General features: G+C 44.4%; 1 protein-coding gene and 1 pseudogene across 1 annotated transcript in view; one reads left to right on the top strand and one right to left on the bottom strand.

The window, feature by feature from the left end:
- Positions 1-23,163, top strand: part of MAML3 (mastermind like transcriptional coactivator 3) — a 433,325-nt gene that overhangs the window by 51,512 nt on the left and 358,650 nt on the right. The gene's annotated exons all lie outside the window — the stretch shown is intronic.
- Positions 9,452-10,427, bottom strand: LOC121147252 (annotated as a pseudogene).

The following is a 23,163-nucleotide window of genomic DNA, read 5'->3' as shown; positions in this document are numbered from 1 at the left end:
ATTGTGCCATGTATGGAATAGACCAAGACCTCAAGGGAGGGCTGGAAGGGCTGGAAGGGAATGGGGAGGAAAAGTAAAAATGAGTCAAAGAGTAAGAGAAACAATGTAGCAGTTCATTGGAGTACTTCCTGGGAAGGGAGCTGTATTTCTCCCATAGCCACCCACAAAATTGGGTACTTATCTCCTAAGAGCCAAAAGGGAGGAGGAATGGTTCTATTTGTACTGGAACCTGGAGGGCCAGGTCTTTGGACTCTTCCACTCTTTGCTTTTAGGTTCCTAGGTGAATTGACTAACACGGGTTTGGTTTCCTGGGTTTATTGACTGACATAGACCACTAGCTTCCTGGGTATTCAGGGTATTCAAGACTTCAGGCTAAGTGCCACTTGGAAATGCGGTCCTGGACACAGATCACATTAAGAGCTTGACAGTAGTGGCAACATAGGCTGGTAGCACATGCATTTGGTTTCATTCTCACAGGTTTTCGGGTCCTTTGACAAGTCCTTATGATGATTGGAGAGGAGAGATCTTGCTTCTCTTTGCTGTCACTGAGTATGTATGCCTAGAACAGCATCCAGCCCTTAGTAGATACTCTGTAAACATTTACTGAATGGATGATTACTTAAATGCTGTGTGCCAGGCTCTGTGAATGGCTTGAACTCACTGCATCATTTTTTTTTAAATAATAAGATTTATTTTATTTATTTGAAAGGCAGAGTTTCACATGGCTACATTGATCAGAGATGGGCCAGGCCAAAGTGAGGAGCCAGGAACTCCATCAGTGTCTTCAACATGGTTGGCAGGGGCACAAGAACATCTTCTGTTGCTCTTCCAGGAGAATTGGCAGGGAGCTGGATCAGAAATGAAACAATTGCACACGTATGAACAGCCAGGTTGAAAGCTGTAACTTGACCCTCTGTGCTACAGTGCTGATCGCTTATATCTCATTTAAACTTCATAAAAACAAATCTAGGCCTGCACTAGGAAGATGAAGTCAGTGTCTAAAGAAGAAACTCACCCAAGAGCATGCTGCCTCATATGTAGTAGTGCTAGGATTCAAAACTGGGTTTATATAGTTCAAAACCTTAAGAGAATACCTCTGATACTTTGACTACGTCACAAACACGCTATCATATTTGCAAGGTAGAATTTATGCCTTTTGAAAATATGGGAGCTTTAATAAGAATTGCTTGTGTCCCAGACATAATTAGTAGACATGCAGTAAATGTTGATGAAATGATTAGGGTTAGACTTTGTTGTGGAGGAAAAAAAAATATGTGGGGGACTCAAAGGTTGTTAGCTTTAAATAAAAATACTATTCTCAAGGCAATTTTCTTAGCACAGGCAGGTCGACAAATGCTGAACCCTTCAGTGACAGCTGGTTGCTACTTTCTGTCCTGGCCAGTTTGGCAACATGATACTGAGAGTATTGTGGTAATTTCTCCCATGTTGTCAGAAGTGTTCACTTCCCTCTTGTCAACAGGAAGAAAAGTGAGCTAGGAGATGGGGTTGTGCAATTTCCAGTTGTGCAGGAATGGTCAGATAAGTGGCCAAACTTTAGCATCTTTCCCATAATTCTCTCCACTTAACTCTTTGATATCATTTATAGGATTAGCCATTCTATTGTTTCTGGTCACCCTTTGCCCTGTCTATTCTGGCGGTGCCCCCCTTTGTATGATATCCTGATTGACAAAGGGTTTCCCTACTAATATTTTCTAATCCAAGAGCCTTTTTGTTTTAATCACACTTCAACTTCCCTCTTCTGTGAAAAACAAGCAGGTGTGTCCCATCCTTCCCTTCTTTGGGTTTCCCTGGATTATGTCTGCTGAAGCCTGAAAGAAAGGACCATCCTTTGATTGTCAGGAAGTGAGACTAACTCCATCTGTATCTGCCCCTTCTCTCAACTGTTCTTGAGCACTGGAGGCTTAAAAAAAAAAAGTGAAGGAGGGAAAGGGAAAAGAGAAAACTTTCAAATTAAAATCTGGGGCCATTTGTGTTTTTGCATGGATGAGGCAGTGTGGGACTGGCTGTATTTGTTGGTTTTTTTTTGGGGGGGGGAGTGGGAGAGGTCAGTTTTCCTGTTTCACCCTATTTTAAAATGAAACTGCATATACAAATGTATCCTGCAGGGTGTTGAGTTGGGTTAGGTTGTACCCTTAGGGCGAGCAAGCCTTGTTAAGAATGCTTAGCAGTTCCACATGGAATGAAGTTGAACAATGGCTCATTTTTCAGGTGTCTCAGTAGTAAACTTTTGAATAAATACAATCTACTCCAGCAATTGCTGAAACTATGAAAAAAAAAATAAAGTCATTCCCTTGATAGAAACCGTTCTTAAAATATTCCCAACTTCCTTTTCTTTGCAAGCAAAGCAGACTCAACCCTTTCTCGCTAGCTGAGTCATCCTTTTGAAAGTAAACACCGTACCTGTGTTGGTGTGGGGTATGATGGCGTCATTAAATTTTGCAAATATGTAGGACTCCTTGTTCCTAAATATGCAATGTTCCCAGACTCCCTGGTGCTTTGCCTCTTTTTAAAGTTTTTCTATCTCCTCTTTTGCATAAGCTTAGCATTTGTGTAGCTACTACTGGACCAGCTCCAGAAGCCAGGAGCCCTTTTCCACCTCACTGCTTCCCTGTTTGCTCTCTGCCAGGCAATGAGATCGCACAGATTATCAGGTGGATTTAAAGCAAGAACAGATAGGCCCTGAATGCAGAGCGGATGACCGCTTGTGCGAGTTATCTCGTTCAGCTGTAGCATGTAGACTCTGTCTTTTGGCTTCTCAGAAGCGTGTTTGAGGTTCCAGGCTGAGTTCTGGTAGTTAAGGTTTCAAGATAAGTGAGCTGTCATTCTGTGACTCATCGTGTACTGTTTTAAGCAGCTCCACAGGCTGGGAGAATAAAGGGATGTGTAATCATTTCCAGTTTCCTGTCACAGTTGACGTCACTGTCAACGTCATTGTCTTCAACTCCAGCACATTATTAAGCACCTCCAAGCCCATGAGTTGCAAGACAAAAACACATTCCGTAGACACAGCCCCTGGTGTCTAGGAAGATTGCCTTTGTTAAATGGGTAACACTAAACAAGTATCTAATGTAGACTGATAGGTTGATTGCTCTGTGGTAAGTAATAGATGGTGTTAGCTAGTAATCTGAAAGTACAAATACAGTGACTTTATTGCCGAACATCTACCTTGTATAATAGGTGCCCATGGTGTGTATCAGGGTGCTGAGTTTACACAGGGAAATCTTACATATTCCCTATCCTTAAGGATGTTGGTCCAATGACACGGGTTCATGGACACTACATTTTTTATTCCCAGGAAAGAAGCATTTAGCCCAGTCTGGAGTTTGGGGAGCACCTCAGCAAAGTCTTGATTGTTAGCTGGTGAAAGGATTAGGTGGGGAGGGTGGAGCCTGAGTAAGAGGCAGGACACTTCCTGGTTGGGTGTGGGGCGGGGAGGGGCGGCGCTGGTGCTAGGTGGGTGAAGAGCAGCACTGGCTGAGGACCCTGGGGTGCAGGCAGATGGGCACTGGAGAGTGGAGTTACCTTCCTCAGGGAGAGATGGCCCGGTTAGCAATGAGCAGGATGAATTTGATATTGCACTAGGCTGTGGTCTTATCTATGGACCCCGAGAGCTGGGTTTAAGAAATGTGTGTGAGGTGAAAGTCAGACAATGTGCAGGTGGAAGATGGAGAGGGATGGGTAAACATGAGTCCCAGGTCTGAGGGCAGAGTAGGATTAGGGAGAGGAAGATTTGGGTTCAGCTTTGGATATACAGGTTTGACCTGTTTGTAAGGTGCCAAAGGAAGCCCTGGAGTGTACTGGCTAGGTCCTCAACACTATCTAGGAGAATCTGCAGGTGGTGGATGTGCCACTCTGTGAAAGTGGGGGAGGGGAAAGGTGTGCCACAGCCCTAGCAGGTCCTGTCTGGGTGCATGGCCGAGGCTCTGAGACCAAGGCAGGCCTGGGGGCAGTTGGTGGCAGCAGCCCAGGCTTAGGAAAGGCAGAGCTGCACTGCTGAGCCGCTGGGCTCGTACTCAACCTTTCATGGCAAGCTTCCAAAACCTCGGCTGCCAGGGCTGGGCCGCCACTCACAGCGGGAGGGGAGGGAGAAGAGGAACTTGTTTCTCCATAAAGTGCCTTTTGGCTTTGAGACAAAGGAAAAAGAACAGTGTACTGCACACTTCATGACCCAGAGAGTCAACCATAGATCAGCTGAGAGAAGGAGAGAGAGAAGGAGTGTAAGAGACAAGAGAGTCAGACAAACAGAAAGATGAAAGAGGAAGGAGAAAGTTTTTCAATAGTTGATTCTGCTTGAAGGAGCTTTGTAAAAACACGAAGCACCAAAGGGGAAAGTTACTTCTGTGTGTGTCTGTAATGTAGGAAATTTACACTTTGACCATAGGATCTATTCTCCAGCATTTTTTAATAAAAGATTTATTTTTTGCAAAGGCAGAATTTCAGAGAGACAGGGGAGAGAGAAAGAGACAATGAGAAACAGAGAGAGAGAGAGAATCTTCCATCTCTCTCTCTCATTCATCCCCATATGGCTGCGTTGGTCTGGAAGCCAGGAGCTTCTTGCAGGTTTCCCACATGGGTGCAAGAACCCAAGCATCCAGGCAGTCCTCCACTACCCTCCAAGGTGTTTTAGTAGGGAGCTGAATTGGAAGTGAAGCTGCCAAGACTCAAACAGGCACCCATAGGGGATGCCAGTGCTGCAGGTGGTGGCTTAACCTTGTAAGCTGCAGCACTGGCCGCTACCCTCCAGGTTTTGCAGTGCTTTTGCTTCATCAGACACATGCCAAGGTAATGACAAAAATAGTCAAGAACAGAGCACACTGGTTCTGACTCAGTTTCTTTGTTATGCACTGAACACACCATGCTCTCTGGTGTTGAGTGGGGGAGTCTGTAGCCCAAGAATGACAATTAGCAGCAGTAAGGCCCATTTCTTCTTTGCAGGGCCCAAGATGACAGATGCAGTGGCTTTGGCACCTCACCAGCACTGGCAGGCCTCTGCAGTGCACGGTGGGAAGACAGGCATTCTCCCAGGGGGCTGTTTTCTCCTCCCAGATCCTGCTTACCCAGGTGAACTTCTGATGCCCATAGAGTTGACACCACCTGTCAGTCAAGCCTGACAAGGCTCAAGGACAGAGAAGTCGGGTTTTATTTTAGAACCCTGACTGGACTGTGTAGATCCTAGCTAGAAAAGGTCTCTTGTTTCTGCCCAAGACTAGCGCCGCTTCAGAGGCTAGACTGTCCGAGGGAGTGTGCTGCTTGCTGTGAGCCCCAAGGCCCTGCTGCTGTGTAGCTGGAGTAACTGGGACACTGATGGCCGGAGCTGGCTCACCACCTGGTTGGCAGGGGCTCTGCCTTCCTGTCATTTTCAAGTGTGGTATATGGGGCAAGAGCTCAACTTCTCACAGCTATCGTCGGTTCCTTAGCCACTTTTCCTTGGTCAGGGTTTTTAGTCTTTGCTTGCATCCCCAAAGTAGACCAAGTACATTCAAAGGCAGTTCCAGGTGAAGTAATACACTTCTGCTTGGTTGCTGCTTCTATGGCTAGACATGGTTCCAGCCCTCTGGAGAGTCCTCAGGCTGCTTGCCACAGTATAGGTTTGATCCAAGAAGACAGAGTGAATCAAATATTAGAAAAATTGAGGTTTTAACTGCGTGGCCAGGATCCAATGAACCATCAGAAAAGACAACCATGTGGAATGAAAATGTCTGGACACATGACCTGGCAAGCTTTTCTGTTCAGACTTAATTCTAAAAATCCACACCCAGTTGTGCTTTTCAAAAAAATAAAAATAAATAAATAAAGAGTTGTGGCTAAATACATAATTTACCATCATCAGGAGACAAATCTTGTCTTTAGGGTTTTGAGATCAGAACTGCCTAAGAAAATGCACGTGTTGCCCATGCTTTGGGGCCGATTTATAAATGGGTCAACATTCTGCTTGGAAATCTGCTTGCAAGAAAGAGACCTGAAAGAAGGTGTTCCTGCCTTCGCATCTGAAGACGCAGCCTTCTTGATTTCACAATAATCTATTGCTACAATCCCTGCTGCTTCCTCTGCTTGTCTCTTGCCTGCTGTCTTGCGAAGCAGCTAAAATTTTCTCTAATATCATCATGACTATTGGCATGGAGCTCTGGGATCAGACTTGCTTCTTTCTGGTTACTCCGTGTAAAGCCAGGCCCACAACTAAACTGCAGAGTGGATTATGGGGAACCCCTGAGCCCTGCTGGAGCTATCTTCAGTCTCTCCAAAGTGGTTAGGGGAAGAGGTGCAGGCCCCACCAGCCTCTGGAAATGGGCTCCTGGGCCAGTGTTTTCTGTTGGGCTCTGCACTGGGCCAGCCCCTGATGGCACACATTGAAAGGCAAATGACAGCGGTAATTGGCTGAGAGATAAACCACAATGAGTGAGTGAGCAGTGCTGCGGGGAGTTAAGTGGCTAAGTGACAATTACTGCTCTGCAGCCTCCGGGATCACGGGCAGCCCAGCCGTTTGTTCTCTGTTTTAAAGGAGCAATAACACATTAATTGGAGGAGGGCTTCTCGGTTAACACGCCTCACCCTGCTTCTCATCTGATTCTGCTTTGAGCAGTGGGACTTGGCAGCCTGCAGGTTTGCCTGCCCAGTGTTCTCCTCCCAACACCATTCACCCCATTGGATTGGCATTTTGGAAATGTGTGTCTTTGATTCCGGTAGAAGGATGATTGAGTTAGAAGATTTTGTAAAAGCTCCCTTCTAGAGAGGCAATGCCCTGTTACTTCTCAATCGCGAGGAATTGGCATCTGTCTCTGGGAAAAGCCTCCTTTCCCTGCCCACAGTGCCGTAACCCTCACGAGGTTCAAGGTTCACTTTTCCTCTTCCCATCTGTTCTAATCTCAAAGGCAGAGATGGACAGAGAGCTCCTCCATCTATCGTTCATGCTTCAAAGGTTCACAAAAGCCCGGATTGGGCAAGGCTGAAACCTGGAGCCTAGAACTCAATCCACTCTGCCAGTCCCTGAACCAACACCTGCCTCCTGCAGGAAGCAGGAATGCAGCTGGGACTGCAGACCAGGCTCTTTGATAGGAAATGCAGGCTTCCCAAGCAGCATCTTAATTTTGGTGCGGAATGTTCTCCTCCACTTTTATTCCAAAAAACGATGTGTTAGATGTGGCAATGAGTAGCAGAGATAATGCCTTGTTCTTCTTTTTGGGAACCTACAGTCTGGTTCAGAGTGACACATAGGAAGTAAATAAACCACAGTGCGCTGTTTATTTGCTCAGAGATCCTTAGTAAAGATCTTTAATAAAAAAGAAGCTTGGGGTCTTCAGAAATAGGTTGCAATTTAGTGTGGGCCTGGCAAGGCCTGCCCTCCTTTCTTTGAAAGGCCATTTGAGCCCTGTTCTAGCTACAAGTAGCCATTAAAATGATTAGCTTGACTTGAGATAAGCAGACTAAACAAACCCAAGAACTAGATGAGAGGCTTTTTTTTTTTTTTATTGCAATTTGCCTTTCTACCCCATTCTAGCCAAGTTCTCAGGATCTAAATACCTTCCAAGAACCCTGGAAAGGACTGTTTGTGGTTTCCTTCCACTAGCACGGTAGTTCTTTTCTCCTGGCTGTTTTTCTATAACACACAGTTCTAAACAACTTGTTTAATGTCTTAGGCTGAGACCTGGTCATTTCAGGTACATGAACTTGCCTGCTTTGGCTCACAGCTGCTTAGAAGACAGTGAACAGCTGGGAGGAGAAGGTAGTGGCCGGTTGGCAGAAGCAGCTCAGCTTCTGGCCTTGAAAGTAACCTGGCCTTGAAAGGCCTGAGAAGAGCTCCCTGCTAAGCCAGCTTTGCAGGAACAGTGAGTGTACAGAAGGAAAATGCAACTGTTCCTGGTGAGGAAAGGCAGCCTGTGTTGGGCCTATTGCTGGGCAGACTTCCTCAGGAAAGGAGATGCTGGAGATGCTGGTCTGCCTCACTGAGCAAAGGCCTTCTGTCCAGTTTCTGAAGGAAGCTTCAATAAGAATTGGTGGAATTGCCATAATAATAGTGGCAGTCTCTCCAACATAAATGTCCTTTTAAATAAAGGATAAAATGTCCTTTTAAATAAAGCTTTATCTACACAGGATCTTAGCCTTGTGGCAGTAATCAGAGCAGGCAGATTTGAATTCTGACGGTGCTACTTATTGGCCTCTTGACCTTGAAAAACTTAGTCTTCCCAGCTGTCAAATGGGACAATTCCATAACCTATTGAAGGTGAGGAAGATGTTTGGGCACAGCAGGAAAGATACTTACTGAGATGCCCACATCATGTGTCAGTGCCCAAGTTGGAGCCCTGGCTCTGCTCTTCCTTCCAGCTTCCTGCTGGTACAGAGGGAGGCAGGGGTGATGGCTCCCCCCACCTCCCAAGTTTCCAGTTCTTGGCTTCTGTCTGATCCTGCTGCTGCTGTTGTTTGTGGCAGTGAAGTGGCCAAGGGGAGATCTCTCTCTCTCTCTCTTACTCTGCCTTTCAAGTAAATAAAAAAGAAAAGATATACAATAAACTGTATCACCTTACTCACGAATGCCATCTCCTCATGCTACCCATGTGTAGTCAGATAGTCCCCCTGCCGTTAACCTCTGACAAGCACTGATCTGTCCTCTAGCCTTATGGATTGGTCCTTTTTAGACTGGCATGTAAATGCAATCAGAGAATGGGTGTCTTTGGAGTCTGTCTTCTTCACTTAGCATAACGCCTTTGAGATTCTATCATGCTGTTACATGTATCAGTAAAAAGCTTATTTCTAATACTCCTAAATCATTAAATTCTAGAGCGGAATGGGATTTTAGCAGTTGGTACCACACATTCTCATTTCCCAGGTGAAGAAGCAGAGATCTCCTATGGTGAAGTGACTCGCCCAGGGTCATGAAGCTAATTAAGGAAAGGGCATGAACTTGAAATTCCCCACTATTAGTCCAGGCAGCATCTGGTAAATCATGTTGGGATTAAGAAGACTGTATAATTGATTGTCAAGTGGGGGGAAGGGAAGAACTCCATTCTGACTGCATTACTGATCAAAATCTGAACAAGCAAAATGAGCCTTACTTATGATAAAAGTTTTGGCAGGATTAAATTTTGACGATGTACAATTTCCTTAAAAAGTATCTGTATTACTCTCTCGGAAACACATTTCTTGCAGAGACACATCTGTATCTTTGCCGCCATCAATTCTATGTATGATTCAGTAACAGAATCTGCACCTGAAGGTTTATCACTTGTTTTGTGCTTACAACAACTTTTTTCTTTTTTTGCAGAATATTCTGAGTATTATTGTCTTATTTTCAGTTCAAGTTGTAAATGCCATACATTTCTAGGTGACTTAGCGTAAAGGATGCAGGTTAAGAATGAAGTGTTAAGCAGTTTCATCATTCACTTATTAAATAATGGCTTGTGGAAATTCCTTTTTTTTTCTGGGTACAAGGTGGACTTTATTGATGGTAGCATGACAAGATAGGGCTCGCGAGGCTCCTCCCCTTCTCCAGGGGGTCTGGGATGGAGACTGTAAAAGGGCAGATTACCAGCCCAGCATCAAAGGAGGAGGAGTTGGTGTTACTGTTGATGTCACAGGAGACAACCTAGTCCTTGGTGTAGCCCAGGACACCCTTCAGGGGGCCCTTGGAAGCCTGCTTCACCACCTTCTTGATGCCATCATACATAGCAGCTTTCTCCAAACGGCAAGTCAGGTCCACCACAGACACATTGGTAGTGGGCACACGGAAGGCCATGTCGGACAGTTTCCCATTCAGCTCAGGGATAACCTTGCCCACGGCCTTGGTGGCACTGGTGGAAGCTGGGACGATGTTCTGGGCAGCCCCATGGCCATCATGCCATAGCTTCCCAGAGGTGCTGTCCACTGTTTTCTGGGTGGCGGTGATGGCGTGTGTTCATGAGGCCCTCCACAATACCAAAGTTGTTGTGGATGACCTTGGCCAGGGGAGCCAAGCAGTTGGTGGTGCAGGAGGCGTTGCTGACAATCTTGAGGGAGTTGTCATATTTCTTGTGGTTCACTCCCATCACAAACATGGGGGCATCAGCAGAGGGGGCTGAGATGATGACCCTCTTGGCCCCACCCTTCAAGTGAGCCCCAGCCTTCTCCATGGTAGTGAAGGCACCAGTGGACTCCACCACGTACTAGGCACCAGCATCGCCCCATTTGATGTTGGTGGGATCTCGCTCCTGGAAGATGGTGATGGCTTTCCCACTGATGACTTGCTTGCCGTTCTCAGCCTTGACTGTGTCATGGAACTTGCCGTGGGTGGAATCATACTGCAACGTGTAGACCATGTAGTTGAGGTCAATGAATGGGTCACTAATGGCTACAATGTCCACTTTGCCAGAGTTGAAAGCAGCTCTGGTGGCCAGGTGCCTGATATGGCCAAATCCCTTCATTATGACCTTCACCATCTTGTGTCAGGGATGCACTGCACGAGAGGAAGTGACTGTCTGTAGCACCAGGAGAAGCAGAGGGCTGGAAATTCTATACTGGAAACATTGAATTATGAGAAATAGAATTTAAGATTTTTTTTAAAAAAAGATTTATTTATTTTTATTGCAAAGTCAGATATACAGAGAGACAGGAGGAAAGACAGGAAGATCTTGTGTCCGAAAGTTCACTCCCCAAGTGGTTGCAACAGCTGGAACTGAGCCGATCTGAAGCCAGAAGCCAGGTGCTTCTTCTGGGTCTCCCACACAGGTGCAGGGGCCCAAAGCTTTGGGCCGTCCTCGATTGCTTTCCCAGGCCACAAACAGGGAGCTGGATGGGAAGTAGAGCAGCCAGGATTAGAACCAGCACCCAAATGGGATCCTGGCACATTCAAGGCAAGGACTTTAGCTGCGAGGCCTCCGTGCTCAGTCCAAATTTAATATATTTTTAAAAACAAGTTTGCATTAGATGACTAGAAATTGATTTGGAGGCCCAAAAAACTCCTACTTAAATTAGTTCTTGAAGCAAATGAATGATTTAGCAGTTAAGAATGCCCACATGCTGGGCCTAGCGTATTAGCCTGGTGGCTAAAGTCCTTGCCTTGCATACGTATGCATCCTGTATGACGCCTGTTTGAGTCCTGGAGGCCCTGCTTCCCAGGCCCTACTTCCTCTACAGCATGGAAAAGCTGTAGAGGATGGCCTAAAGCCTTGGGGCCCTGCACGCATGCGGGAGACCCAGAAGAGGCTCCTGGCTTTTGAGTTTGGATTGCTCAGCTCCAGCCATTGCAGCCACTTGGGGAGTGAATCAACAGACAGAAGATCTTCCACTCTATCTCTCCTCCTCTGTGTATATCTGATTGTCCAATAAAAATAAGTAAATCTTAAAAAAAAAAAAGAATGTCCACATTCCAGATTGGAATGCTGGGGTTCCAGAGCTGTCTACACTCCTGACTCTAACTTTTTGTTCATGCAAATCTTTAGACAGCAGCTGTTGGTGGCCAAGTTCTAGCGTCCCTGACACCACTTAGGAGACGTGGATTGTAAACTCCAGGATTGAACTCCAGGCTTTGGGCCTGGCCTACCAATAGCTATAAAGGCAATGGACTAGTGAACAGGTGATTGGAAGATTTCTTTCTCTATCTTTGTCTGTGTATCACTCTGCCTTTCAAGTAAGTAAATGAATAATAACCTAAAAATTATTTCCCCTGTACATGGTTACAAAAGTATTCCCACGTACTATGAAAATGTAAATATGGTGGACAGATTTCCTTTCCTCAAGGGAAGGAGAGGTATCATAAAAGGCTACTAGAAGTGCAGTTTCTTAGAGTCACCCCAGTGGGATATGATTTGTCGCTGCATAGAACACACCAGAATGTTGTACTCAGGGTGGAAAAGGTCAGAATGGTGCTGCAGGAGGTTTACATGGTAATGAGTACTAACAGGATATATGAAAAGCAAATTTTCTAGGAAGTGCACTTTTCTTTGCAGGAGTGAGGAAGGTGTAAACCATGATGCAGTGGAAATGGAATGCAGGAAGTATCTTAGAAATAGCTATTGCATACAAGAGGGAGTCTTCGAAGAAGACTGTGGGGTTGTGCCCTGGGTGAGTGGGTGGTAGCCCTTCCATGAAGGAGATGAGTGAGACATGGCCCTTCCATGAAAGAGATGTTGGGGTTTGTCTAAGACCTGGGACTGAAGTGGAAAGTAGAGCTGGTCACGGAGGAAGGAGCGGACCCTTTGTCTTTGACCTGGCTTATTTTGAGTGATGATGCATGAACCTGTTAGTGATTATTTAGGTTTTATTGTTAGCACCTTTGCCAGAGGATTCAATACAGATTCAGTTTTCTTGAGCAGAGATTTCTGGTTTTCATCCTAAAGAGTTGGTTGCATAATTAGTTAGAGGATCAACAGATTATTTTTGGCCTTTTCCTTCACCTATGCTCAGAGCTTTAAAAGAGACCATGTAAGTAGGGAAGGAGACATTTGCCATGGGATAAAGTACAGACTAAGTTATTGCTCTGAAAAGTGCATGCCCCAGGTACAGGGAGAAGGAGAGTACATCAAGACAATTCTTTTTTTTTTTTTTTTAAGATTTATTTATTTATATTGGAAAGTCAGATATACAGAGAGGAGATGAGAGAGAAAGATCTTCTGTCTCCTGGTTTACTCCCTGAGCCGTGACAAGGGCAGGAGCTGAGCCAATCTGAAGCCAGAGCCAGGAACTTCTTCCATGTCTCCACATGGGTGCAGGGTCCTAAGGATTTGGGCCATCCCAGACTGATTTCCCAGGCTACAAGCAGGAAGCTGGATGGGAAGTAGTGCAAGCTGGGCCATGAATGGGTGCCCATATGGGATTCCTGCACATGCAAGGTGATGATTTAAGCTACTAGGTTACCGTTCCATGCCCCATCAAGACATTTTTTTTTTAGAGATTTATTTATTTTTATTGCAAAGTCAGATATACACAGAGGAAAATCTTCCATCCATTGATTCACTCCTCAAGTGGCCACAGTGGCCAGAGCTGAGCCAATCCAAAGCCAGGAGCCTCCTCCAGGTTTCCCACGTGGGTACAGGGTCCCAAGGCTCTGGGCTATCCTCTACTGCTCTTCCACTCAATAAGCAGGGAGCTGGATGGGAGGCAGGGCCACACCCATATGGGATCATGATGTGCTCTAGGCGATGACTTTAGTTATAGGCTACCACGCCTGGCCCTGATCAAGACAATTTTAAAGTGAAATTATGTGCCTCAAAGACTAGGGCGGAGAGTATATAGATGTTCAACACAGAGTTAATAAAAATGTAGGAAACCATCATCATTCAGGCTTCTTTTAAATATCATATCACACATCCAAAGAAGAATCTTGCCATAACTTAAGCACCAACACGTACTTTCTGTAGCTTAAATATCATAGAAAACTGCAAATAATTGCAAATGTTTCTTGTGGCAGTCTTTTTTTTTTTTTACAACAACAAAATTAAAAACAGTGTAAATTCTAAAATCACAGGATGTCAAAGGAAATATTGCTTAATAAGATATTTTCTTTGGCACAGAGTGGGTTGCCAAGGCAGAGGTGAGTCTACAAAGGAATGTTCAATGGGAGGACATTTATAATTAACATGGACTCTCTCATTACAATTAGAAAACTTGACTGCTCCCAAGGTATAGGGTCACACACCAAAACTCAGGTTTTTAACACAGGGCAGAGATGGGTTGGTGGGTCAGCTTTGTGTTTTCATTCTTTCTCCTCAGTGAGTCACTGCGAGTGTAGTCAAAAAGAACATTTCTAGTGAAATAGTTGGGTGTTTGTGTGGCCCTTCCCCTCATTTTCTTCTTCCTTTAAGAGGTTCTGGTTCCATATGTAACACGGGGGAGAGGCAGGAGGAATGAACTGCATGTATGAAGAGCCTGAAGCTGTTATTTTGGTTCTGATTCTGCCATCCCTGTAAGATCTTGAGCTAGTCATAGAATACTGGATATTGTAAATGCTCTTTTCTCTCCTTATAATGAGTGGTGGAAATGTTCCCAGTCCTTTCTGTTTTCATGGATGCTGAGAAGATGGTTGCAATAAAACACGTAAAAGCACTTGAAGCATTTTGACAGCAAGCCAGAGCATTATTTAACTCCACTGTGAGACAAAGGCAAATGGAGGAAATGGATTCTGGAGGTGAGCTGTTGAGAGTGAGAGCACAGGCGTGTGTGCTTATTAAAGCGGAATTCAGGACAGGGCGTTGGGATGGACACTGAAGGGACAAGGTCTCTGCTGGCCATACTGGGAGGCATAGCTTATGTGGGGATGGTGGCCGGTGGAGACTTCATGTACAGACAAGCTATTCCCAGTGTAGCATGCCACTAAGAACTCATCACGGAGGCCCTGCATGTTTATAGAAAGGTGCTCTCCAATTGGAAAACAAATATGCAGAGAGGGCCTGCAAGAGCCGTTCCTTAGGCTAGAGAAGACTTGTTCTGAATCCAAGAAAAGAAAACATCACTGTGAAATGGAAAGTTTACATGAGTTCAGTTAGGGCCAGAATTCCCTTCAGTAAAGTAAATTTAGACCAGTAGCAGTTAAAGGAGAAAGCATACTTTTTTTTTTTTTAATGGGCAAAATCGATATAAGTCTAAGAAACAATCTAAAGGACAAATGGTCATAGATATAAAATTTCAGAAAAAAAAAAAGACTGCTTTCAGTAAAACTGGAGGTATAGTGTCTGAGAAAGTGTGATTTTGATGAAGGAAGCATAGACGAGTGGTAGAAAATGGCCTGACTGCCTTATTCTTTATTTCCAAATTATATTGTAATAAAATGGTCAGATATTTGTGGATGCATTATGCTCTTATGTGAGTGATAAGAAAAGGAACTGGAGTGTTTTTAAAACTTCTGGCTTCCTTCCTAGTGTCTGCCTGCATTGGTCAGGCAGCTCTGGAATCATCTAAGTAGCTTGCATAAGGGCACCACAGTGAGTTTAGAAAGAAGTGGGAGGACCCTGTGCAAGGACCTGTCTTTTGTTTTCTCGTTCCTGAGACAAACTGGGGCGGAGTGGAGAACCCTTGTAGCTCCTATGTATGTGTGCAGGGTGACTGGGGTAACCCAGCCAGGGGTCCAGAATGCAGTAATTGCCTCCTAAGGTTTTCTAAGGATGCCCCTGGGGTCTGCTGCCTGTGAAAGGGATCCAAACTCTGGGGTGTCCTTTGAAGTTCCTACAGCTCCACTTGGAGCAGCCTTAGACTGCAAAGCAGGAGGAGTAACTGGTCCCAAATGTTTAACTGGTAAAAAGCTTACAAAGAAATAAGCAAATACAAAAACAGGTTAGACAACAGACATTTAGCCATGCTGTGGCTGGTCTGTTAAAAAAAAAAGTCTTTTGATTTTTTTTTGGTGAATTCAGCTCATAGCTATGTAGTGGTCTGGGAGCAGATATAAAGGTGCAAAAGTTAGAGCAGCAGCAACAACACTGTAAAGAGTGACCCAATATTAACCCTGTTGCCATCATTCTGTGTGTTTTCTGGGGTTACCATTGGTCTAGAACGGTTAACTGCATTTTTAATAACATAGCACTTGGGCCCGGTGCTGTAGCTTAGTGACTAAGGTCCACGCCTTGGATGCTCTGGGATCCCATATGGGCACCGGTTCTAATTCAGCTTTCTGCCTGTGGCCTGGAAAATCTGTAGAGGATGGCCCAAAGGTTTGGTACCCTGCAAACACGTGGGAGACCCAAAAAAGGCTCCCGACTCCTGGCTTCAGATCTACACATCTCTGGTCATTGCAGCCACTTGGGGAGTGAATCATCGGACAGAAGATCTTTCTCTCTGTTTGTACTGCTCTCTGTATATCTGACTTTCCAATAGAAATAAAATAAACCTTTTAAAAAATAGCACTTTACTATTAGGCCTTTGCATTTTCCCCTTCTTATGATTAAATCTCAACCATAATGTGTTCAAGCCGTTTTGGAATCCCCAAAGTAGGTTAAAAGATTCTCTTCCTTTGGAAACACAAGTTTTGTTTATAGGATCCAAAAATAGTGGCTATAGCTCCTTCCGTTTTGCTTTTGTTTGTTTATACGTGTTTCACTTCAGAGGTCAAGAAGTAAAGGCTGGCTTTCAGTTGGGCCTACGTTACTACTTGGAGTGAAAAGTAGAATATCAGGAATACAGTGGTAGGAAAAGAGGTTATGGAAGGAATCTGGGACAGACAAGGGACATCAAAATGTCTGGGAAATGGGATTAAAAGATAAGCTTGTGTGGTACAAAAAATGTTTTTGAAATTCATGCGCAGTTTTTCCATTATGTGTGTGTTTTCCAAGAACTTTAAAGAAATTATTCATTCTTTGGGAGTTGAGAGAGAGAGAGAGCGAGAGAAAGCACTCTCTTACCATTAAGTCACTCCCTAGTTGGCCATGACGGCCCTGGCTGGGCCAGCTGGCCTGCGGTGTGAGTGGCAGGAACCCAGTTCTTTGTGCCATGGCTACGCCTGTCCTTCCAGGGTCCTCACTTGGAGGCAAAGGTTGTCTCAGGAGCCAGAGCTGAGAACCGAAGCCAAAGGCAGATGTCTGAATTGTTAGACTCAATGCCTACTCCTACAAGAACTTTTTGAAGGTCTCTTGTAGGTATAGGAAGTTGAAGAACTCGGGAAGAAATAAATCTTAAAATGGTTGCTCTACCAGTACAAATGTATAACAAAACACACAACTTGGCATGTGTCTTTGAGGAGTCTGATCTTCAGCATGATAAGGTGCCAGAATAGCACACTTTCATTGCTTGTTGATACATGCATATTACATTGTGCATTTGGCAGGAAACTGTATAAACAGTAGAGAAAAGTTTTGTAAACAAATAAACCACTGAAGTGATTGTAACAAGACAGTAAATCATGGCTTTAATTCTGTGTACTACTCAAGGGTAAATACCTGAGTGGTCCTTGACCTTTTTGCTTGTCTTAACAATTTCAATATTCAATTAGACTTGATAAATTCTCTCAAGTGTATACTAGAGGATAATAATAATCATTCATTTATTTAATAAATGCTTTGAAATGGTGAGTGATGATGACATGTCATAGATTTGAAATTTTTAGAAATATGTAGTATTAGGGAGATGGGCGGTTCACAGCTGGCTTGAGGGCTAACAGCCAGTTGCACACAGTTCCCATCCTATACCTGAGTTCACCGTCTATAGGGTTTCTCTCTCTCGCTCACTCTTTGGTTAGTTCTTTCTATCTGCGGTGTTTCTTTTGCCACTGGCCTTCTTTGAAGCCTGCAGGAGTGAGTATGTGGGAGAGAATTTATGCCTAGAGGAGGAGCAGGGTAGCCAAACGCCTGTTAACAGCCTGGGAGAGATGGTTTTTAAAAAAACAAAACAAAACAAAAAAAAACCAAAAAGAACCCCAGACTGTGCCATTGGCAAAACATCATTTGATGTAGTAGCAAAAACAGGGAGGACTTAGGGGAACCTTCTGGTAAAACAGAGAGGTAAAACTTCAGAGGAGCAGGTTGTTCGGAAGGTGTGTGGCAGCCTGGTGGCAAAATTTTCAGACACACTTGCATGTCAGAAGAAGCAGGTGGCTCAGGCAAGGCTCAACTGTCTGGGGTAGAGAAGCCAAATGGCATTTCTCTGCAAATAAGAAACATGCATTTGTATTCTTGACTGTTTTTCTGACTGTTTAAGTAGTAGAGACTTGTTACTCCCGTAAGTCTGTCCTTGGGCAAGAAAAATGAAGGTTCGTTGAAACTGTATATATGGAATGTCCTCGTGTATTTGGAAATATTTGTTGAACAGCAGTCGTGTAGTGATTCTAAGAAAAAAAAGTTAGGGTATTTTTGTCCCTATACTTAATAAGAACCACGAAATGGGGACGGGAGGAGGACCGGCTCTGTTGATGCTAACAAGCTATGCTTCCTTCTGAAGGTGAGCTGCCATGTGTTGGAAAGACACAAGAGGTTGGTTTCAGCAAACCCTTGCAGGTTCTTATCCTTAGTTCTTGTTCCATTAAATGGGAGTGATAATGTGTACCCTTCTCCCTCCCGGATTTGCTGTGAAATGAGATTGTCTATAGTTAAGAATGTGTAGTAAACTGTTGCGTTCTCTAGGTAGGTGAGGGGAGTTTCCTTAAAAGTAGTAATTACCACGTCTGAGAGTCGGCTGGAGTTGTCAGCTAGCCTCACCTGTTTTCAGAAGTGATACCCTAGTTGCAACCTCCGGAGTTTGAGTTCCATGCAGGACATCTCTGGTTCCGTCAGCTCAGCCCCAGCCTCACTCAGGAGTCTCATGCTGGTTTCCAACTGTGAGATATGCAAATAGTAGTTTTGATAAATCCCAAATATACGTTTTTTTTTTAAAGATTTATTTTTAAAAATTTTATTGGGACGTCAGATATACAGAGAGGCGGATAGACAGAGAGGAAGATCTTCTGTCCTTTGGTTCACTCCCCAAGTGGCCACAATAGTTGGAGCTGTGCCAATCTGAAGCCAGGAGCTTCTTCTGGGTCTCCCGCGTGTTTGCAGGGTTCCAAGGCTTTGGGCCATCCTCTACAGCTGTCCGAGGCCACAAGCAGGGAGCTGTATGGGAAGTAGGGCCACCGGGATTAGAGCTGGTGCCCATATGGGATCCCAGTGGGTGCAAGGTAGGGACATTAGCTGCTAGGCTACCGTGCCGGATCCTATAGTTACTTTTTTTTTTTTTATGATTTTGAAAGTCCCTGGATGGTTTAGTTCTGTGTTGGGAATGCCTGATGAAAGCATAGGTAGCTTGAGAATGGAGAGTGCCTTGAGCCTGTCCCATGAGAACCAGCATCTGTGCCATCCACTGAGGTTGACTTGGTCTGTGAGCCCACAAACCCTGTGGGTTGTGAAGGCTGGCTTGTGGCCATGGCAACAGCACTGCTACAGGCAGAGCTCCTCATGAGGCCCAAGAGGCTACCAGGGAAGGAAGAAGGATGCAGGGATGCAAATGTAAATAAACCTTCCCTCTGATTCTGTTGAGGCAGTTCCAGAAGTGCTGGCCTCTCAACCTACTGCTCTGTGAGTGGGCTGCTTTGCCATATGTGGATGAGGCGGCTCTGGCTAGTTTGTTTTAAATGAAGTCAGGCCTGAAAAGTGCAAGGAAGGAAAGCTTGGCCAGAATTTCTCTTTGAGAACATATGGAGATGACCAAACTGAGCCCACTGGGCCCCCAGGCAGAATAAACTTGCACTGCTGGTTGTGCACAGCAGTGTGTAATAAAACATTCTTTCCTTGAACCCTTTTGACTGTGCAGGGGGCACGAGGGGTGAACTCAGCAGGAATTCTTTTCTTTTCAGCTGCTTCGTACTCTGTGGCTTACATTCACTCTCCAGATCTCATTGGGCGGCTACTGTGTGTGAGAAAGAGACAGAGCATGTGTTTTATGGCGGAGACTGATTAGCTCTGGCCCTGTTTTGTTGTCATTGGTGGTGCTATGGATCCTATTTGATGTTTACTGCCCCTTGACATTTTTTAAAAGGCATCTTCAAAGCAGAGGGTCCTATTCTGAAGACAGGTTTCTAGGCAGTAAAGTTGACAGGGTTTAACGTCGGGAAAGTAAACCTCATAGAAAAAGAAAGCAGTATAAACAACTCCTGCTCCATCGCACCAAGACCTTTGATGGGAAAAAGCCTTGTTTATGAAGATCTGGTGGCAGCCCCAATGCTTCACATTCTCCCATGCTGTGGAACGTGAGGTTTGTCTTTAAAAGACCCCAGCATTGCCAGCAGCAGCCAGATATTCAAGCTCTTAGATGAAACCCAACCAGGAAGACTTCATGTGGACCAGCAGGATTGCTCCCATGCAACAACTGCTGGCTTGTTTTTACTTCTTTCTCTGCTTTTCCTTCAATCCACTTCACTAATTGCCTTCTCTTCCTCGACCAATTTGTGCCTGTATATTTATTGGAATTGGCATTTACATACTGAAGTTGAAACTGATTGGCTTAATGCAATCAAGGCAGTAGCTAAAAATCTTTGGTTATATTGGTTAACAAAAAATGAGATGTCATCTCATGGTCCTGGTGCACCCCCCTCTCTCTGCATTGGGGTAAGCCAGTGGATGAGTCACTAGGAGTTTGTTAGCAGGGCTTCAGGAGTGGGTTAGAGATATGTGTTTACATTTGTGTTCATGGATAGATGGTTTGCGTATTTTGTTTCCTTAATGTGTTTAATCACATGACAAAGGCATATTATTTTATTTGTGTGCTTGGTCACAAGCAAAATTGTTAGAAAACATTCTGGGCAGAAGAAACCTAAAATGTTTTAGAGGGTAAAAAGTGGTATCATTAGAAACCACAGAAATTCAAACAAAATAGAGAAGAGGTGAGGGCATCTTAGGGTCCATGAATCGTAACATTCTCATCTGTAGGAATTAATGCAGATGAAGAGTTTACCTGTGAACTCCTGTGATGTGTTTAATGATGCATAAATATTTGGCTATGCTTAATAATTAAAACTATTAGCTCTACAGAAGACTTCTCAGTTTGGAAATTCTTTTTGTATCCAAACAGAAAGGTCATATGGGATTTTGCCTAATGTGGGATGGCCTGACAGCAGAAAGCCAAGTGCTGGTTCTCATAGAATCGGTGATTCAAGCTAAAACAGCTACTGCACCTTGCTTTATTTTTTTTTAAGGATTTATTTTATTTTTATTGGAAAGGCGGATATACAGAGAGGAGAGACAGGAAGATCTTCCGTCCGATGATTCACTCCCCAAGTGAGCGCAACGGCCGATGCTATGCCGATCTGAAGCCAGGAGCCTCTTCCCGCGGGTCTCCCACGCGGGTGCAGGGTCCCAAAGCTTTGGGCTGTCCTCGACTGCTTTCCTGGGGCCACAGGCAGGGAGCTAGATGGGAAGCGGGGCAGCCGGGATTAGAACCGGCGCCCATATGGGATCCTGGGTGTTGCAAGGCAAGGACCTTAACCACTGCGCCACTGCGCCGGGCCCATCCTTGCTTTGTTTTTAAGTTTCTGTACTGAGCAGGCAGCCTTCTGCCTTGCAAAACATCACCCATAAGTGCTGATCAATGGAAAATTATCATATATTTTTAAACTTCATTTTGGGTGCTTAACAACCCAAACTTGAAGTTTAGTTTTTTCAGTGGTGTTTCACAAACTTCCTACAAGATCAGATTCTTCTCCTTCCAATTCATTGTGGACTGGTACATATAGAAAATGCACTAATAATTAATTCCTAGGAGAATAGTCACCCATGTGGATATTCTTTTCAATTTTAAATGAGTGCATGTTTCTTACCATGTGCTAAAACATGCTGTACTCATTTTATCAGTGAGGAACATAACCAATATGGAGAGCAGTAGTTGCAAGAACCACTCTGTGAATAATACTGTCTTTTGGCACATTCTGATCCATAGCTAGACTCCTGTCTATGATGGGCAAATGAGAGGAAAAGGCTAAATAGAGTTACTTCAACTATTTGTCATATCTGTAAGCACTTCTGTGCTAACTTGTCCTAGCTCCTCTGTTAGTCTTTTCCTCCCATTCTTCATACTGTGTACCTTTCAGTAATTTACACATTTTCCTGTTTCTGTCAAATTAACCCCTGATTCACACATTTAAGTGAGGATATGTACTCCTTTTCTCAAAATGAACTGCCATAAACTGGTAGTCTTTGTTCAAGTGGGTATCATATTGTTTTTTTTTCCTTAAAATTATTTATAATAAATCCTCAACGCCCGTCTTACATTTTGTGAATGTGTGTGTCAGGATAAATTACATCATCTGTGTTACATCATATGTGTTACAGGTCTGTCTGAGACATTTGTGTAACAATTAAGTTAATGAGGGGCCAGTGTTGTGGCATGACAGATTAAGCCACTAGCAGGGATGCTCATATACCATGTCAGAGTGACTCTCCACTTCTGATCCAGCATCCTGCCAATGGGCCTGGAAGGCAGCAGATGATCGCCCAAGTGCTGGGGCCCTCCCATGCACAGGAGATGCCTAAACGCACTTCCTGGCTCCTGGCTTCAGTATGATGCAGCCCTGGCCTTTTTGGCCATTTAAGGAGTGAGCCAGTGGGTGAACAATTTTTCATCCTATTTCTCATTCTTTGTCCTTGTGACTTTCAAATATATATGTCTATTTCAAAAGCTATGAAATTATCAATGTAGGATTGACTCTTTGATCTGGGACCTCACTGTCTCTTTTCCTTTCCAGGCCTCAAGTTGATGAAATGGAGGCATCCTCCATCTTGACCTAGCACAAAGAAGCTCATTTCATTTCAGAAGTAGGCTTTCTTTTCATTTCTTTTATTTCTTTTCCTTCTTGGACTGTCTGTTATTCCTCTAACCCCTCTCTTTATGAATCTTTAGCTTTCCCTTGTGCACATTTCCTAGGCACAGATTACTTTAAGACTGAAGTTTACAGTGGCCGGATTGCTGTGATACGGTTGGTGATATATTAACAACCCTGAGCTCATTAGTCTTCCTCAAAGCTCTGAATGCAAAACAGAAGGTGTGATGAAAATATGGTGATGGCTAAAGGATCCCATTTTTCTTTAGAATTCTTCCATTTGTAAACCAAACTTGCGAACGTAAGGCTCTCGGCTCGGCTGTTTTATAAAACTGGAATGATTGGTGTGGGAGTGATGCCTTTGTGTTCTTAAAACCAAACTGATTCCCATTTCTTGCTGAAGTTGACAACTTAGGATCCCCTTTGTTCTTTGCCTTCTTGCTTTATCTCAGCTACTTTCAGCCCTTCTTAGAAGGAGCGAGGGGGGATGGGAAGCAAGAAAAGTTGTAATGTCCAGAAAAGACTCTGTTGTTTGCAACTGACTCACTTCCAGGAGTATTTGGGAATGCAAGGAGTTGGCTTCACTTTTAGCTTTGCTTTGCTCAGTAGGGAATGGTGGCTGTCGTGATGCCCAGTGAAGCCTACTTCTGTGTCTGCTGAGCAGAGATTGGAGCTGTGTTATCCCTCTCTTACCCCCCATAGCAATCACAGGACAGTTTTAGTCCAGCTTCTTCTTAATGAACCTAGGACAGCAGAAAGTGGTGAGTCAAGTGCTTCATCCTCTGACATCCACATGGGAGATCCAGATGGCTTTCTAGGTTGTTGCCTACAGCCTGGCCCAGCCCTCGTCTTTGTGGACATTTGAGGAGTCAAACTCCTGGATGGAAGATTTTTTTCCTTTGTCTCTTTCTCTTTTAATCTGCCTTTCAAATAGGTAAGTCCTTGTTAGAAAAGCAAAGCATGGA

This window comes from Ochotona curzoniae, unplaced genomic scaffold, assembly GCF_017591425.1.
Source record: "Ochotona curzoniae isolate NIBS_2020 unplaced genomic scaffold, NIBS_Ocur_1.0 scaffold_4506, whole genome shotgun sequence".
Lineage (NCBI taxonomy): Eukaryota > Metazoa > Chordata > Mammalia > Lagomorpha > Ochotonidae > Ochotona > Ochotona curzoniae.
This window is presented reverse-complemented; position numbering and strand designations above follow the sequence as displayed.